The following is a 13,310-nucleotide window of genomic DNA, read 5'->3' as shown; positions in this document are numbered from 1 at the left end:
TTTTGAAGTGCTTGGAAACCTAGTAACTCATTGTATATAGCAGGCTGGAACCCAGGAAAGAGCGCTGAACTAAAGAAATAGATGTCGGGGGCCGGGTGCGGTGGCTCACGCCTGTAATCCCAGCACTTTGGGAGGCTGAGGCAGGCGGATCACGAGGTCAGGAGATCTAGACCGTCCTGGCTAACACGGTGAAACCCCATCTCTACTAAAAATACAAAAAAAAAAATTAGCCAGGCGTGGTGGCGGGCACCTGTAGTCCCAGCTACTCAGGAGGCTGAGGCAGGAGAATGGCGTGGACCTGGGAGGCGGAGCTTGCAGTGAGCCGAGATTGCGCCACTGCACTCCAGCCTGGGCGACAGAGAGAGACTCCATCTCAAAAAAAAAAAAAAAAAGAAAGAAAGAAAGAAAAAAAAAGAAAAGAAATAGATATGAGAGTTTTCAGCATAAAGTAAGACACTGACATGAATGAGACCACACGGGCACTAGAGCAGACAGAGATGAGACACAGCGATGGAGTCCAAAGCAGAAACATGAAGGGCATCGGGTCTAGAAGAAGAGGGTACAAAGACGACTAAGAATAAGATGTTGGGAGGGTACAAGAAGACCAGGAGTAGTATTCTATTCTTGAAACAAAAGAAACAACAACATTGCCAAATATTTCTATGTAATCAAATAAGATTTTAAAAGAGGACCCTGGGTATTTTGAAATGATTTACTTATTGATTTTTATTTAGATAAGGAATGTGTGATCATTATGTAACTAGAATATATATAAATGTATAAGGTGAAAAATATATATAATTTTGAATAATTTAAGAATCACCCTAAATCCCACCACCCAGCATAACTACTGTTAAAATTTTGATGCATATCTTTCCAGACTTTTTCTATATGCAAATATATTCTCTATATCCAGATATATGTCTATATATAACAAAATGAGTTCATACTATAAAAATATTGGATGCTGCATAAATTTGCTTGTCATTCTTCCCCGAGACCATGATAATCTTCTCCACATCTTTCTAATTTTAGTATATAAGCTGGGAAATCACATGATGTCCATTGAATTAAGTAACTAGAAGATCATTTGTAATTTTGCAAGGCTAATTTCAGTGGAATGGCGAGGGCAGAAGCCAGATTGTTGTGGGATGGGGAATGAGTAGGTAGTGAGGAAGTGGAACAGGCATTATAGACTACCCTTTCAAGAAGCTAGGCTGTGAAGGAGAAGGGAAGTATAGAATGTCAAGTGAGGAGTAGGATGGTGAAGGATATATATATTTTTTATTTTGTATTTTACTTTTTTAATTGGGCAATACTTTCCACTGCCTGGAAAGAGCCAGAAAAGGGGTGAAATTGAGGATACAGAAGAGAGTACAATTGATGGAGTGAGGCCTCAGTCAGGAGGCAGGAAGGGATGGGATGCAGGAAAGAAGAACCAAGCCCCATCTTCTAATAAGGCAATTGGGAAGGAGTTAAGGGTAGAAACAGGTGGTTTCATACATTTGTAGATGTGTCACCTGAGGTGATTCTGGTCACCTTAGAATGATTATGGCTGATGCCCACATGTATTGAGCTATTTGATGGTTTTTTGAACTTTCGGGAAACAAAGACCTTCCATATTGGATTAGATCCATTATCTGTTCACTTTCATCTTCAGAGTGGTATCGAGAGATGCATGCTAGAAAGGTCTAGTCATCTCTGACAAACTGAAAGGTCAAAAATGGTCCCTAAACACTCAGTTACCTTAAACAATACATTAAGGATTTATTATCCACATATTTCTGTGAAGTTTCTTGAAGCTGTGTATTTTCTTAGCCTGTTCTGCCCCACAAGACTTACCACCCATGAAATAACATATTGAACACATTTCAGGAAGTTGAATTGTATCTTGGAAAAAAACAGATTTGGAACAAACTGGTTGAATTCCATTAACCTTGGAAAAGCAAGCTTTAGTTCTCTTATGGGTAAAATTGGGATACCATCACTATTGACCTGACAGCAGTGTGAAGATAGCATAAGGTAACATAGGTCAAGTGCCTGAACAGTAACTACTGAGATAGCGTGCTCAGCATGTGTTAGTGCCTTCCTCCATGACTGTCTGATACAGATGTTCTCACTCTCAGTGATTGACCAAGGACTCCCATTCACTCCAGCATACCAGGACTTGATGATAGCAACATGAAACTATTGATAATCATAATAAACTTTGGCCAATGACCTGTAGTGTTCAGTGGAATCGTTGTTGTTTTGAAATGTAAATATCATGAAATTAATGGAAAGGATTATACTATCTTGAGATGTACAAAATTAACAGGCCTCATTTGCATTTCCTAAAACCATGGTAGATTCATTTTTTTTATATTTACAGAAGCATATTACCTGAGGTATTTTTGGCTCATAAATACAAAATTAAATCCCACAGGTGACCAGAAGGAAAGCTAGGTTATTGTTTCTCTTTTTTACATATGATTTTCTGTATGAAAAGCTTAATAAGATGATTTACTAAGGAGTATATATGCTGAACACAACTTGTGCTGAAATGTCAGTCCTCACTGTGAAAGACTTCTAGGCAAATATAATTGCTGTAACGTGTTATGACCTTTCAAGACTCATAATTCAATTGAAAGGGGCAAGGCTAACACAATGCAGGAGAATTATTTCCCATTTACCGTAGCTGCCACTGGATGCAAAGCAGTACCTGTTTACTTTAGATCCAGTGAATCAGCCAGTCTATGACATAGGAAATTGCATGAGGCAGGTCTATTAGGCTTAAATAATTTCCCTATGAGTTTCTGCTACTTAATTCCTTTTTAACTCACCAGCACATGTGTGGATTTAACTTCGACTTTTAAAATAAAATATAATAATTCACTAGAGCTTGCTTTAAAAATGCAAGTCCTTAGGTACTAATTAAGTATTTTTATAACCACTTAACTGTTGAAAATAGCTCTTAAATATCTGCATTTCTTTCTTTATATCATGATTACTTTGTCTCCTTGACTCTCCCTCCTAGAGTTACTTGGATGCCTTTTCATAGCCTTGGTTAATTTGTTTCCTGCATTTTTTCTGGCAGCAATTCAAAAGATCATTGATTATTTTCCCATTACTCTGTTGCACAAACTACTTAATATGGCTCCATCCAGACATTCAAAATTCGGAGCTGCCATTGGTTACCTGCCTACTGCCTGATCTAAATGCCAAGTTGAAATGAAATGATTTAATGGTCCCAGAGATGCCCATCCCCAGCAGAGCTCACTCTGTGAGGGCTCCCCTCTTGGCGAATGGTTCCTGCTTTTACAATCTGATGAGTCAGAACAAAGCTCATCTCTCTAATCAATATTAAGCATGTCGAATTCACTTTAATGTTTCCCACATCAGCTAAATGGAGCTTGCACACAGTGGGTAGTTAGTATATAGGCACTGAATGAATGATGGATGGATAACTGAATGAAGGAAGAGACAGAAAACTTTTATTTAATAATGCATTATGGGATTGCACTTTTTGGCTAGATTATCAAAGGCTTTCAAAGAAATAATTGAGAAGCATTAGACTCTTGCATTAAAAGTAAAATTTATTTATATAAATTATTTAAAAACACTGTAATTAAATTTGAGTTTCTAATGCATTCTGGACATAAGTCCTCATTAAAAGTTTTTTTCGTTTAAAATTGGTTGTCTAACTTTTAAGTAAAGATATCTTCATATGAAAATTACTTTAAAAATTAACTGTTTTATGACTTAGTTATGATTTGAGGGTTTTCAATGCCTTGTTGAATGGGATTCAAATTATATTGTGGTAATTATTGTAGGAAATTTGGATTGGGTTCAAAAGGATTAGTTTTAGTATAACTCAAATGACTCTAGTAACAAAATAAAAGCTACATTTTAAAAAGAGAATATCGAAGGCATTCTGAAGGAGAACACTTACTTATTTTTTTTCCAGGTCTGTAGCAGCTAAAGTGGTGCATTCAGTAAAAAATCTCCTTCCTGCATCAGAACATTTGTATTACATTTTAACTATAACTGTGTGCGTGTGTGTGTGTGTGTGTGTGTGTGTGTGTAGAGAGAGAGAGAAACTTGAACTTGGCAAAGAATCAAGCCCATGAGTACTCATAGCATTTTGAGTAATGCCCAGCACTGCTAATCATTGTGAAAGTGAAGAGTCTCTGTTCCTGAATGCATTAGAAGGCAAAAAACTTAGGTAAATCAAATAGATAACAATACAGGCAACTTGTATTCAAATCATGTATTTGAATTAGAATTGACTTAAAGTCATTCTAAATACCAGTGGAATTCAGAGAAAAGAAAAGTCACTAGGGCTTGTGTAAACAGGTAGACTTCGTAAAGAGGTCTCAGGGAGACCCTGAGAGGGTCTTGAAGACAAAATGGAATTTGAGTCAGTGAGAAGGAAGACTTCCTAGGAGGCATTGTGGGCTAACCTGTAGAGCTTGAACTATACTTTGCACAAAGTTACTCATGTGGAAATCAGAACTGAATCAAATATCACTAGTCTCAAAGTTACTTTTTCCTGAACAAAAATGGGGTACAATTTAACACATGTTAAATAAGCTAGTATCCTGTTCTAATATGTACTATACATTTTTCTAAAATACATAAATAAAAGTAAACCTGAAATATAAATTATGTTCTCTAAATAATGCCAAGATGTCATGTGTTTTCAGGGTCTGGGGAAGTACTGAACAAAGAATATGTCTAAAAATATGTCTGAAAGATATTTTAAAAGCTATTATTCTCTAGGAAATAGACCCACAATTGAAAAGATAAAGAATTGATACTTGAAAAGTACAAATAAATATTTGGATATTTCATATGTTCACATTTAATCAACAACATATATGAAGGGCCTAACTCTCTACTATATGCTGCAGATGAGAGAAAATAAATGAAAAACTGAATTTATGTCTTAATGAGTTTATAACCTGGTGGGTTATGTCAAACTAATGTCAGTTTCTTAATGAGCCAGTTAAGAAAAATGTTAAGATCTTCTGTTACTGACTGTAAATACAGTCTTGATTCAGGGATTATGAAGGTGCAGGTTGAGGATGTCAGTATTTGGATATTGGAGGATGAGAAGGAAGGTGTCCCAGGTAGAAACTTTAGGAAGAGGCATGAACCATGTGTTGTAATGTTATACCCTGATTGGAGTAGAAGACTTTTGTTAAAGAAATAAGATCCAAAAGAGCAGGGTCAGAAAGTGGAATATCTGCCTGGTTACAAAGAGGAGTTGGGGCTTGTTGGAAAAGAGAATTAAGCAGTTGTTTTGGTTTTCTAGAAAAGCAATGTTTAGGATAATTAGTTTGGGCTAAATTTTACAGTGAGACTAAAGGAAGGCAGTTTGGTGGCTAGTTTGCTATAATGTAAATATGAAGTGATGAGATTCTGGTGAAGATTTGAGATATATAGTTATTGCACATGAAATTCTAATTTATAGGCAGAAGAACAAAGAATAAATTAATTGCCAAAGAAGCTATGTTCCTATTAAATAATTTAAAGTTACTTTTGGACTGTAAAGATAATTCCTCAAGATATGTTACCTGGAATACTAACAGTTCTGATTTTCAGTTGTTGGAATCTACTGTCCAAATCTGAATTGCGGTGTTGCTGAAGGATAATAAGCAAGTTGAACAATGTTAACCTTTGGTCAAGAAATTTCATTTAGACAATTTGGGTCCTTGATGGGACACTGGACACCTCACATGGCACATAGAGTAAGCACTACTTACCTGGATATCACATAGGTTCACACTCAAGTGGAAAACAACCCATAATTTAGGAGTAGACTGAGTCTGTATATGTTTCCAAAATGAATTAAAATGATAAGACTATGAATACAGTGAAAAGCAAGGAAATGAATTTGACAGATACTAAATTTTATTTTCAATTTCAGATTACTGGCTTTCTATTAGCATACTCCAGGAGTGGCAAATTTCTATAAAATTGGCACATAGTATTAAATTTTATAAGTGTGCTATTGTAAGTATAAAAACCCATTTCAGTGAGATATGGACATGGTTATTTCTTTTTAGTCAGCAAACTCTAGGCCATATATTATTAGTCTCAACTTACCACCTTGAAAGACTTGAGGCTTTGGAGCTTTCTTTGTATGTATATTTGTGGTAACATTTTGTTTATTTGGGTAGAAGAAAAAGGAGATTCTGAAAAGGGTATAATAGTTTGATAAGTTTATTAAGGCATTCTTTAATATGCATTTATGCTTTGACATTGAGTATTATTACAGTAATATTTTCAAATTATTACAATGATATTTTTGTTCAGCAGCACTTCTTTGAGTGTTTTGTTGAAAGGTATGGGTTTACCAAGAATAGAAGTCTTGCAAATATTGTAATATTTGAGGAAATTACTAAACTACACTTTAGCAATAGCGGAGATACCCGCACCCCACCCTGCCTTCACTGCAAATAGCAAAAACTACTTAGACTATTGCATATCACTGCAATTTTGATTAAAAGGGGTGACAGATCCTGTAATTACAGCAGCAGCTTGCATCTTGGGTCACCTCTCGGTTCACTGAGCCAGGGCTTTGAATGGTTACTGTGTAAAGAATAGTGATGGGTGATACACTACCTCGTTATAGTCAAAGTTAGGGGAAATGAGCTTAGATTGAGCAGACTTAATGGAGGAAGATAAGAAGCAGGGCTTTCCCATAGTTTGGCCACCAGACCAGGCAATTTTCATACACATGGTAGCACCAGGAAGAGTGACAAATGCCATCTTCCTCCCACCTCCATTTGGACATGGTGTTGTCATGGCAGAGTGTATTCTGGTGGGAACCAGGATGGCTTTTACTGTCTAGGGCTATGTAGATAATAATACAAAAGATTTCTCCTGTTTTTTTTTCCCTCAACTTCTGCTCCTATCTGTGATACATACACACAGATACTCTCTTCAGCGCCAGAAAATAGCCCCTCTTACAATAGGGTATCCACATCTTAGAGGTATTTAAAAAAAAAAATTAACAGGCCAGGCATGGTGGCTATGCCTGTAATCCCAGCACTTTGGGAGGCCAAGGTGGGCAGATCACAAGATCAAGAGATCGAGACCATCCTGGCCAACACAGTGAAACCCTGCCTCTACTAAAAATACACAAATTAGCTGGGTGTGGTGGTGCACGCCTGTAGTCCCAGCTACTCGGGAGGCTGAGGCAGGAGAATCGCTTGAACTGGGGAGGCGGGGGTTGCAGTGAGCCTAGATCGTGCCACTTCACTCCAGCCTGGCAACAGAGCAAGGCTCCATCTCAAAAAAAACTTAACAGAAAATTAGAACGACTGTCATAGTTCAGATAACATATTTGGAAGACTTAGTTTTATGGTCCCCAAATAAAGAGGTATTGTTCTTACTGGTCATCTGGTCTGAGCAGAGATATCCCATATCTTCCTGATAACTGCTCCCCTACTGGCATGTGTGGTGATGGTTCCTGATTACAACAGTGGTTCTTAAAGCGTCATTCCTGAACCAGCAGCAGCAGCAGCCTCTGGAAATTTGTCACAAATGAAAATTCTCCAACCCACCCTAGACCTAATCAATCAGAAACTCTTGGGGTGGGTCACGGAATTTGTGTGTTAGCATGGCCTCTAGGTGATTGTCATGGACACACAAATCTGAAAACTATTTGTATTTGTTTCCTATTGCTGCAGTAAAAAAGTTACCACAAACTTAGTATGTGGTAACTTACCAATGTATTACTACTTAGTTTTTGAAGGTCAGAAGTTCAGGCAGACATGGCTGGGTCTCCTTCTTTGGATCTCTCAAGGCTGAAATCAAGGTATTGATGGGGCTGTGTCTTACTGGAGGCTCTGGGGAAGAATCCACTTCTCACCTCATTTAGGCTGGTGACTGAATTCAGTTCCAGATGGTTGTGGAATTGAGACCTCCTTTTCTTTGCTGACTTTCAGCCAGAACTCACTCAGCTCCCAGAGGCCACCCACATTCTTTTCCATGCTTTTTATGTGTCCCCTCTAGCAACTAGGTTAAGTTTTTCTCAATTCAAATCCCTCTGCCTTTTCCCTTAGCCCTACCCATCTTACATCCTCTTCTGCTGTATCTCTATCATGTTCTCTTCCACCGATAGCCAGGAGAAAGATCTGATTTTTTGTTTTGTTTTGTTTTGAGATGGAGTCTCGCCCTGTCACCCAGGCTGGAGTGCAGTGGCATAATCTTGGCTCACTGCAACCTCCGCCTACCGGGTTCAAACAATTCTCCTGCCTCAGCCTCCCGAGTAGCTGGGATTACAGGTGGCCACCACCACACCTGGCTAATTTTTTTGTATCTTTAGTAGAGATGGAGTTTCAACATGTTGGCCAGGCTGGTCTCGAACTCCTGACCTCGTGATCCTTCTACCTCAGTCTCCCAAAGTGCTGGGATTACAGGCATGAGCCACCGTGCCCGGCCAAAAGATTAGCTTTTTAAGGGCTCATGTGATTACATTGGTTCTACCCAGATAATTCGGGATAATTTCCGTTTTTTAAAGGCCACTGATTGGTAACCTTAATCACATCTGTAAAATCCCCTTGGTCATGTAATGTAAGATATTTACAAGCATAACACAAGGGGGCTGAGGTCACTGGGCCAAAATTTTGTCTACTTTGCATTACACCTCAGAGGTTCCTTCTCTTGACTTTGCCAGGCCCCTGTGTTGCTCACTAGCTGGTCCAGCTTTACAGCCAGCATCCTACTCTCACCAATGGCAACTTGGGGAAACTGACCTCCAGACCTACTCTGTCTCACCAGGAAAAGCAGCCACATTGCCCATGAGCCCCACACATGTATTAGAACACCTGCTGTCTAACATCTAGTCTAACATTCCTTTATATCTCTCTCTTGCCTCTTCCTCTCTCATTCTTCAGAAATGGCTGGCTCCTCATTTTTTTATTTGTGTCCTTACCTCTATTTCCTCCCATGATTCAGAAGCTCCAGGGTGTAACTAAGCCTTGGGATTCTTCTCTAGAAGCAGTACACCAGGGTGGTTTTGAGCATAAACTCTGAAGTCAAGACAATTTAGGTTCAAGTTTGTTTTTTTTTGTTTTTTTTTTTAGATGAGGTTTGACTCTAACACCCAGACTGGAGTGCAATGGCATGATCTCGGCTCATTGCAGCCTCTGCCTCCCGGGCTCAGGCCATCTTCCCACCTCAGCCTCTGGAGTAGGTAGGACTACAGGTGTGCGCCACTACGCCCAGCTAATTTTTGTATTGTTTTTTTGTAGAGATGGGGTTTCTTCACTGTTGCCCAGACTAGTCTCAAACTTCTGGACTCAAGCAATCTTCCCACCTTAGCCTCCCAAAGTACTGGGATTACAGACATGAGCAATCGCACCCAGCCAAGGTTCAACTTTTATGACCATGAGCAACTTTCTTAACTGTTTTATACTGTAGTTCCCTCATTTATAAGTGGGAGGTAATAGTAAAAGGTCATTAGCCAGTATTATTTTACTCATGGAAAAAGCAATTTAATGTACAGGAGACTCGGTACTAATAATACCTGCCAACTACCCTAAATAGGGGAGAAATTTAAAGAAATAAATGCAAAAAAAGGCAGAGAAAAAAGCAATTCAAGGTTTTCAGACTTGATTCTTGAAATGCTAAAGAAATTTAGAAAATTCACCTTATTTCATCTCTCTCCCTTTCTCAATAAATCTGTTTTTTCAGACATCTTGTCCTGTGAGATTTCCAGTGGCATCCCTACCCCAATTGGTGTCTTGAAGTTTAAAATGATACTCATGTAGACAACATTGCAAAGAAGAAAAATCATCACTTTTGCATGTGCAATTATTCCACCGATTTTCAGAACAAATCTTTTAATAATATAATGTTATCACCATCCTTTTTTACAAACAATGAAACTGAAGCTTAGGTAATATAACTGACTCAACATCATATGTGCAGAGGTAGGTGAATTATCTCCACAGCTCTCTGATAATGATAGGCATTATCAGTCATTAGCTTCTTCTGAATTTTGTATCAACTAAAGCTGGCCTATCATATAATAAAGCTTTGTGGAGTTTGATGGCAGTAGTGCTCAGTATTGGTGAAGAAAAAAATTCATGGGGAGAATCTGAAGCTGGAGCTTCGTGGAGAGAAAACAGGTTTGGGTGGTCCCCTTGGCAACTGGAAAGCATCCTGGGCTATTGTGCTGCTATAGAACAGTAGAAAGAATGGAGATAACTTAGAAAGGTGAGGCAGAGAGTTCCAAAGACATTTTCCAGGAAGGTTTGAAAGGAGAATTTCTGCAGTGAACGATGCATTGCATTAACATATCTGGCATTTGAAGGCATTCCTTGAGGTATGGGAACTCGAGTCAGTTTTTCCTTATCAGGACACTGTCCAAGGAAGCAAGCCCCTTAACCCTTGGCCGCTTCATAGAGGAGCCCATTTTACTCTGCCTTTTCTTTTCTGTCAGGTTTTGTATTTTCTATCATGAGTGACAAATAGCTGATAGCATCCTGGTCTGTGCCTCTTTCTTACCACCGCAGAAAGATTATGAAATTATCTAAAGGATTACCAGGTGGGCTATATTAGTACCTTACATGGAAACACAATTTAAAACTTTTCTTTCTGTCTTTTTTTTTTTTTTTTTTTTTTTTTTGAGAAAGGATCTCATTCTGTTGCTCAGGCTGGAGTGCAGAGGCACAATCATGACTCACTGAAGCCTCGACCTCCCTGGGATCAAGTGATCCTCCCACCTCAGCCTGCTCAGTAGCCGGGACTACAATATTGTGCCACCATGCCCACCTAATTTTTGTATTTTTTGTAGATATTGGGTCTCACTATCTTGTCCAGGCTGGTCTCAAACTTCTGAGCTCAAGCAGTCCACTCACTGTGGCCTCCCAAAGTGCTGAGATACAGGCATGAGCCACTGTGCCCAGCTAAAACTTTCCATGAAGAAACTCTCCTCAGAAATTCAAATTCTAGGAGCTTTCTCATAGGCTTGTAACATTGTGCTGTATGGACGAAGACAAACTTGTTGTCTTTTGTTATTTACAATCTTGTTTTTCACTCTTTGACTGTATCCAGTCTGTATTCTAAGTCTCTCCACCAAAGGTAAGTAAAATATGATTTTTTACTTTGAATTCAAATCAGTGAGAAGAAATTTATTTGCTTTATGTAAATTTTCTTTTGTGGGCAAACAGACTGTATTAATTGCACAGATGGAATTGAGACTATATATCATTTTATCCTCAGAAAGATGAAGGACTCATGAGACTGCACACTTGATCCATTCTCTTGTTTTCTCGTTTGTGTCAATTTGGTTGTTCCACATAGAGGAGTGTAAATCTGGATCTCTATTTTAATGAGTGTTTACCTGTTACTTCAGAGATAAAGAATTGCCAAAAAAGGAAATTTAAATTTGGGAAAATAATGACAACATAACAATAATAACAAATATTTCCAGGAATGTTAGCATGCTGTCTATCCATTAAGTTATTTAATCCTCACAATAAGCCTATAAAATCCTTATTATCCTGATTTTTCATTTGAGGAAACCAGGACGCAGAAAGGGCAGGCAATTGGACAATACCACAGAGCTAATAAATTGCAGGGCTTCAAGTTTTTTTTTCAGTATACTTTCCTTATTTGTTTATTTTCAGTCTTTCCCTCCAGAATGTGATCTCTGCTGAGACAGCAGATATTTTTGCTGGTTTTGTCCACTGATGTAGCTGTGCTACCTAGAACAATGCCTGGCCCAGAGTATATGATAAATACTTGAATGGCAGGGCTTCAATTTAAACAAAGTCTATTTGATACCATTGTGTTAGTTATTGCTGATTAATAGTTAATGGCAAAATCTCAGTGGTATGCAACATACAACAGCAGGCATTTACTTCTTGATCATGTGTTGATGGTTTGGTTGGGAGTTGGCTGACTAGGCTTAACTTAGCTGTGCTTGGCTCCAGCTCCAGCTCAGATTCAGGTGTGCTCCATGTGTCTTTCTTTCTTTTTGGACCAGTAGGTTATATGTGACTCTTATGGCAGAAGGCAGTAGCACATAGGAGAAGCCCAACTAAGTAAGCACATTCCAAATGTCTACTCACATCATATTTCTTAACATTCCTTTAGCCAAAGCCCAATAGCAATGGAATAGGAAAATATTCTCTTCTTATGGACGTGAGGATGGGGAGGAAATGACTATTTACTGAAAAATCCTCCAATCTACCCCAAACGCCTGTGCATTTTCTCTGTCCTTCCTAATTCTTAAATATTGAATGTACAGATGGCATGACATTCTCAGTTAGGAGTCACCTTATTGTGTGTGCTTGTCAGAGGGGCCACATACCAAATCATCAATTCCTATTTTCTAACTACCACTGCCTCCCTTTTTGCTCTAGAGGATGCTTGACTCATTTTGCCTTCTCTGCCCTAATTTGTTCATACTAGGAGACTCTGGAGGCAAAGATCATTAATGAGTGAATCTAGAAGACTATGGTTATGATTACTATCCTGGAATAGAATCTTTTTTTTCTGTTTTCATATAATTCCAACTGGCCAAGGGATTTTTTAAGGAAAATGTTCCTGCTACAAGGTCTAATACAGACAGCAGAAAGCAATCCAATGTTTTGAAAGTAGCAGGACGTGCAGGATGGGAATACTTTTTCTAGAAACAGCAAACTGTAAAGATGATACCAGCTGAGGTATCACAGGCAGGGGAGCTTCTTACCTTCTTCTACCTTGTGCTCAATAGCTGATATGAAGCTAAAATGCCCCTTACAGGCAACTCAAAGGGAATCTTACATATCAACATCATGGGTTTAGAGGTGGGGATTTTGCAGTCCCCACCACCACTCCTTTTGTTCATTGCTAATGTGGTTAGTAAACTAAATGGTGAAAAGATTATGGGGCAGAGACAGAATTCCTTGTTTTAGTCTCAACTGTATCAGAAACAGCATGGCTGGAAAACAGCATTTCACGTTTCTATGACTTATTTTTCCACTTCAACAAATTAGTACCTTGTAACCTTTTCTTTGCTACTGAATTTTACCTTTGTCAGAAGAAATGAACGAAAAGGTTGATCCTCAAAGGAATAAATTAATTTGAGTGATTTGTCTGGGAACTGTTATTCTTTTGTTTTTAGATTTATAAGGGCTCTGTGACCTTCAGGACTGAAGGCCCTAACTAACTCTTGCTTCTCGGCTCATAGTTGGCTTGAGATCTTTGTTTAAGGAGTATCCTTCACTTCTGCTTGATGCATGCTAGATTCATGTCTCTGTTGTGATTTCCCCAGCATTTTTGTGTCATGTTTTAAAAGTTACATAATGGAACAGCTATAATTTTAT

General features: G+C 38.5%; 1 protein-coding gene and 1 non-coding gene across 9 annotated transcripts in view; one reads left to right on the top strand and one right to left on the bottom strand.

Annotated features, from left to right (window-relative positions):
* The window catches only part of CTNNA2 (catenin alpha 2), a 1,140,166-nt gene that overhangs the window by 124,885 nt on the left and 1,001,971 nt on the right, over positions 1–13,310 (top strand).
* Positions 954–1,055, bottom strand: LOC112132157 (U6 spliceosomal RNA). Its single transcript, XR_002913966.1, has one exon. It is a non-coding gene; the product is annotated as a U6 spliceosomal RNA (small nuclear RNA).

This window comes from Pongo abelii, chromosome 12, assembly GCF_028885655.2.
Source record: "Pongo abelii isolate AG06213 chromosome 12, NHGRI_mPonAbe1-v2.0_pri, whole genome shotgun sequence".
NCBI lineage: Eukaryota > Metazoa > Chordata > Mammalia > Primates > Hominidae > Pongo > Pongo abelii.
This window is presented reverse-complemented; position numbering and strand designations above follow the sequence as displayed.